The sequence below is a fragment of the Zootoca vivipara genome, chromosome 4 (genome assembly GCF_963506605.1).
Source record: "Zootoca vivipara chromosome 4, rZooViv1.1, whole genome shotgun sequence".
Classification (NCBI taxonomy): domain Eukaryota; kingdom Metazoa; phylum Chordata; class Lepidosauria; order Squamata; family Lacertidae; genus Zootoca; species Zootoca vivipara.
In genome coordinates this window covers 38,706,953-38,712,952 of record NC_083279.1, presented here as the reverse complement: position 1 = coordinate 38,712,952, position 6,000 = coordinate 38,706,953, and the positions used below count along the sequence as shown (strand labels likewise).

General features: G+C 46.1%; 1 protein-coding gene across 4 annotated transcripts in view; it reads left to right on the top strand.

Annotated features, from left to right (window-relative positions):
* Positions 1-2,376: 2,376 nt before the first annotated feature.
* ADGRG2 (adhesion G protein-coupled receptor G2) overlaps positions 2,377-6,000 on the top strand; it is a 43,598-nt gene continuing 39,974 nt past the window's right edge. For 2 of the 4 annotated variants that reach the window (XM_060273515.1, XM_035116581.2), the window contains exon 1: positions 2,554-2,739. The gene's annotated coding sequence lies outside the window, so the exon portion shown is untranslated. Of the gene's footprint in view, positions 2,497-2,552; positions 2,740-6,000 lie in introns of those variants that run through there. The other 2 variants (XM_035116579.2, XM_035116582.2) reach the window with 2 other exon arrangements.

The window sequence follows — 6,000 nt, the reverse complement described above, 5'->3', positions numbered from 1 at the left end:
CTCACTTTACTGGCCAAGCGAGCCAACGTTTCTCCACAGGAAATTTTTCTGGGTCATGTGGCCAGCATGACAAAGCCACTTCTGGTGAGCCAGAGCAGCGCACGGAAACGCCGTTTACCTTCCCGCCGGAGCGGTACCTATTTATCTACTTGCACTTGACGTGCTTTTGAACTGCTAGGTGGGCAGGAGCTGGGACCAAACAATGGGAGCTCACCCCACCGTGGGGATTCGAACCGCCGACCTTCTGATCGGCAAGGCTTAGGCTCTGTGGTTTAGACCAGTGTTTCTCAACCTTTTTTGGGCCACGGCACACTTGTTCCGTGAAAAAAATCACGAGGCACACCACCACTAAAAAAGTTAAAAAAATTTAACTCTGTGCCGCCCTATATTATCTGTGCTGCCAGGCTCGTTTGCACTGAGCTTTGGGAAAGAGGAGGAGAATTATTGCTTTCCGGCGGGTCAGTGTTGGCTATTGGCGGCCGCCAGGCACGTGACAATGCAAATCGCCCTTCTCGTCACCGCACGTCGCGGCACACCAGCCAGCGTCTCGCGGCACACTAGTGTGCCGCGGAACAGCAGTTGAGAAACGCTGGTTTAGACCACAGCGCCACCTGCATCCATATCATGTGTGTAATAGGACAGGCCTAATGTGATAATCTAAAATAAGAGCAGCAAGTATGTATCAATAAAACAAAGGGGGCAGTTGAATAGGACACAGCATGCTGTAGGGGAGGGATATCTTGTTCAACTGAAGGGCAACATTCCCTCCTGCACAACCTTTGGGGTCAGGGAGCATGTGGCAGTGATGTGTTGGGCCAGAGGCAAAAGTGGGTGGAGGGATTAATGCAAAGTTTACTTTTGTACACACATTCACCTAGGACACTGCTCTCTATCCTCCATCCAGGGAAGCATCATCAGGGTTGAAGAATGCATTCTAGGTAGGCAAAAATGCTCAGGGAGAGTTTGAAGCATGGCTAGTAGTGTCTGTGTGGTTGGAGAAGAGTCCTGAGAGAGCCAGGGAGATTGGCCCAGAGGGCTGCATTTGGCCCCTGGGGCTGAGCTTCCCCAACACTGCTGTATGCCAAAAGACTTTGATATGAAATAAGTGGGTTAATTACTTTTTTCATTGCAAAACTGCTGTCACCTGAAACTACACCTGCTGCTGTAGTTCAAAGTTGGGGAATTTGAAGCATGAGCAAAGGTCACCTAAAAGGAAAAGGAAATAATTAAGGTTGATCAGAAAAAGCTCTCAGAGTAGCTTCCAGATCACAAAAACCTGACAGTCCCTGCCCTTGGGCCTACACTCTTAAAAAGACATGACACAGAGAAAAATAATTGGGAGGAGGAAATACAAAAAAAAATCAAACTGGAGAGGAGACAGATGTGGCAAGTGAGAGAGAGCGAAAGCTCCTCCACTCCATATTAATTCTCCTTTGCTTGCTCGAAGCTTACACAGTGGCTTTTCATTGAACATTCATTCTGATTTGTTCACCAGCATTCATTCTGCAGTTACCCTGATCTCCTTACAGGGTCTTTGCATGTTTCCCCATTCATCATCTGTTCTTCCTAAACTTTTCAATGCATTTCCTCATCATAGTCCAAACGGTGAGAAGCCCATTTATTTATTTTTAAATGGATTTGCTGCACTAGGGCCACAGAGCGCTTTAATCCACCTTAATACTGCAAAACCTAAAGTTCCAGCATGTACATGAATTCTTTCTGTAAAACACTGATGGTCAGGGGGCACCCATAGTTCTCCATGGAAGCACCTATAGGCATTCCCAACTCCTCTTTCCCTCCACACGTGGCCATAAGGGCCATTCCCTAGTGGCCTCATGCAGTTGACCTCATTTCCACTGCGTTCCTCTGCAGTTCAGTATGGGAAGCTGTGGTGCACCTAAATCAAGCCACTAAGAGGCATGTGGTATGTAAAACTATGTGCTGAAGTTTTCAGCTCAGTAGTGCAGAGTCCTCGATTGTCTCTCCGCCTGGCAAAGGGCAAAGGTAGCAGCAGCAGGTGACTTGGAAGGAAGACCTCTCTCTCTCTGCCTGGGACCCCGAAAGCTGCTGCCAGTCAGAGTGGGCAACACGGAGGGGGTGCAGATGGTCAAGCTGGGCAGCATCCTCCTCCCACCTCCCTGCCTCATTCTGACTAGTTTTGTCGCTTTCCGCCTTATACATTAGAAAGTTCGAGGAGGGAAAGACGTGCACCCACCACCAGCAGCAGCACCCCGACACGAACACCCACCCCGTCCTGACGACTAGGACTGCCCCGCGTCGCCTCCGGCTCTCCAGTTTCCTCCTCCCGCCCGCGCCTCCCCTCCTTCCCCCCCCCTCCTCCCCGCGCTGCCGCTTCCACTGCTGCGCCGCGCCTTTTCGCCTCCACTCCAAAGCGCCCGGGTGCCTCCACATCACAGAGCGGCGAGGGGCGAAGAAGGAGAAAGAAGGAGGACCAAGTTTCTCCTCGGGGCGCTGGAACCGTGGGGACGCGCGCAGGTGCGTGTCTGCGCCTTTAAAGGGGTCGCGCGCAGGGCGGGGTGGCTGTGGGGAGAGACTGCTAGGCGCCCAAACACAGAGGGGAGAGACGGCGAGGGAAACTCCCGCCTCAAGCAGACGCCTCGTTGGGACCCTGAGGCTGGCGACGGTCAGGGCAAGTTGCTGGAGCGACTGAGGTGAGAGAAGGGGCACTCGCTGCTTTGTCGTCCTCCAGACGTCGCCAGCTGCCGTCGGGGCAAGGAGGTGGGTCAGAGAGGCACCGTAGGCAAAAAGAGCCGAGTTGCTCATACAAGTTTGCCATCTGTGCGGGGGGAGGAGTCTTTTCCTTTTTTTTTTAAAAAAAAAGACCGTATTATTTGGGCTGCGTAATTAGACAAAGGATGAATGGAGCGGGGAAAGTCCCCCCCCCAGAGGAGTAGCAATGGTTTCAACCGCTGAAGGGTTCAAGGACTGGTTCATATGAGGAAGATGCTTCTGTTGGGGAGGCATAGGGAAATTCTCTATTCAGTTTTTCCGTCAGTCAAGCTCCAGAGAAACACGAAGGAAAGTCAAGCCAGGAATCAAAGAGCCACAGACATATGACACCTTTTTTTCCTCTTTTTTTTTTTAAAAAAGGCAAAATAGTTTCAAGATTCCTCACAAGTTTAGTTTATTGGATTAGAAGCGAAATGTGCTTTTTGCTGTGGTCATGGAATGATCAACAGGTGTAAGGTTTGTCTACACAATGCTAAATCTGTAACAGAGGAATTGGCAGGCAAGAAGCTTGGAAGAAAAGAAGTGGATACCCAGTGGAAAGGATAGCTATTACATCTCCTAACACCCACTTATTTCTTGTCACACCCGGTCCTAAGAGGTGTTTGAAAGTTGTTTGGAGAGAGGAGGTAAAAGTACCGGCTTTCCCACTCTTCCGGAATTGTTGAATGGATCTGGGAATTCAATCTGTGTTATTGATTTTTTTTTTTAGTCCATTCGAGATAAAATAACAAAGGAAAAAGAACCCGGTAGCATAGATTGTAACAACAGCCCCACAGTATGCCTTGTAGGAACTCTGTTCAATTAATCTAATCTTGCAAATATGAAGTGTGTTATGGTGTAACTAATTTACCTGAGGTAACTGTGGAGGTGTCTTTTACTGTGGACTGTAATAGGTCACCTTGTACCCATTAGTCATATGCATTAGCACAATGCAAAGTGAAAGCATTTTTCAGGCCCATTAATTTCAGTGGGACAGAATTAAACATGTTAAGGCGGCATTTCTAAACTTCCCCTGCTAGGAAATGAGTCCACTGAATTAATCAATAGGACTTTTTTCTGGGTCAGTATATAAAAAACAATCCTTGCCTGAAGTGCTTAACTTCAGCTACTAGACTATATGTAGTATCATCCTTTGAAATGCTATCTAACCAAACTTGGACACTTTTATGCCCTGTTCATTTCATTGGGAGAGTTGAGACAAGCGTAACTCTCCAATTTAAATCAGCGAAGCCAATCCTTTGTATGTTTATTCAAGAGTTAATTCCACCTTATTCAAGGGGTCTTGCCTGGATACCTGTGCTTAGCAGGAGGTTACTCAGTGGCAGTGTGCAAGCAAAGGTCCCAGGTTCGACCCTTGTCATCTCCATGTCAATCAGGATGGGTGCATTGTGTCGAACCTTGGAGAACTACTGCAGTCAGTGTAGACCAGGGGTTGCTAACCTTTTTAGTCTGTGGACAAATTGAGATTTTTGAGGTTGTGTCGTGGGTAATACTTTCCCACCTCCTCTGAATCAGCCCATTCCTTGACCTACAGAAAGCCCATTCCTTGACCTACAGAAAGCCCATTCCTTGACATACAGAAATTTCAGTAGAGTTGATGTGAGCCTTGAAAAGCACATAGTGCTGGAAGAGTGGTGCTCTTTCCTAATCTGAAAGAGGAGCTGAAAGAAGTGGGGAACAGTGCCACTCTTCCAGCTTCCTCCCTTAGCTCTATATACTTGACAAGAGGGGAAAAGGAATCATCCTCACCACCTCCGGACAAAGGGGACAGCGAGGGGCCTGGAGGCTTTGTGTGCATCAGGGGAGACCTCAAAGGCACAACTGTGCCCACAGGAACCACATTGATGACTTCCTGTGTGGAAAGTACTGAACTGCATGGACCAATTTTTTAAAGTCAAGTTATGCTCTGTTTTTTCTTTACAAAGAAGAACACCCAGAGCGGTTTAAATGTAGTTTCTATGGGACATCTGATGAACAGCACTTAAAAGGGCCTATAATGCTTGTCTTTTACATTTCTGACAGCACATTGCCCAATCTCAATACATTTGTTTTAAAATAATGAAGATAGGCTGCGAATAATACAGAAGGCATGGCTGGCTGAACAGGTTTTTCAGTATGTTTAGGGATAAGGTGAAAGAGGAGTTCCTCAGTTTAATGAAATGTAATACAACTTCAATCCTTTATGAAAGAAAAAAGCCAAGTGATTTACTAGCAAAATCAATCTGGGTGAAATGCACCCAGTGAACACTTCAAATTCAGGTATTTTTAAGCACATGCTTAACTCTCCCATTGAAATTCATGACATATTGAAGTTAACTTTGGCTGGGGCATGACTTTCATCCTTTCACCTTTCACCCTTTTATGATTTTTGGGGAGGAATTAATGTTACTCTTCACTCTTAAATGTTTTTTATTGAAAAGTGCTCAGCACCGTGCTCTAATTTACCAGGTTGTGTCAGGTGCAGTTGTACACTGCATTGTTGTACAAACTGCATTGTTCTAATGGCAGGTGTGTTTCACACTGGTACTAAAATGGTCTCTTGTGTGGTTTTGGGTTTCATATTTACTCTCAGTGCACTTACCTTAAATCATCCTCCCTTTCCATTTCCCCCTCCTGTCTAATGCAGATTTTTTTGTTCGCTGTGCTTGTGTTCAGTTCTGTTGTTGAACATCTGAGACTAGGGTCACTGGAGGCAGGTGAAAACTTCACTATTGGGCATACTCACAGTTTTGGATCTTTGTGGTGGTTGTTTATCGAACAAGCAAGAGTGGGGATAGTACATGGCCGTGCTGCAAACCAGGAAAAAGAAATGGACCTGATATATCATATTACTAATATTATGGCAGGTTTTAGGAATTGTGAGATTCCTCTTGCTCCTATTTGTGGAATATTTTGATGTTTAAAGCAAACAAAAAAGGCCAAGTGTCCTATTGTTTGGTTCGCTTGGTTGTATGTTGCTTTGGGTTGCCCTGGGCTGGATAAAGCAACTAACAAATTTAAATAATAATAATAATATTGCTTGCGAGTCTTCTTGGTGCCTTCGTGCTCATGGACAAGAACACTGGAAGGGAGAAAATTGTTTATTTAATGAGCAATTAGGTAGAATCTGCTTGCATACTTTATATTTTTTGCAAAGTTAAATGTTACAGGCTTTTAAATACCCAGAGCTTCAAATTAAGGGAGTTTTCTTCAGTTTTCCCCTCTTCACCATCGCTACAGCCCTGGCTCCTTAAGTTATTCTTTGAGAAG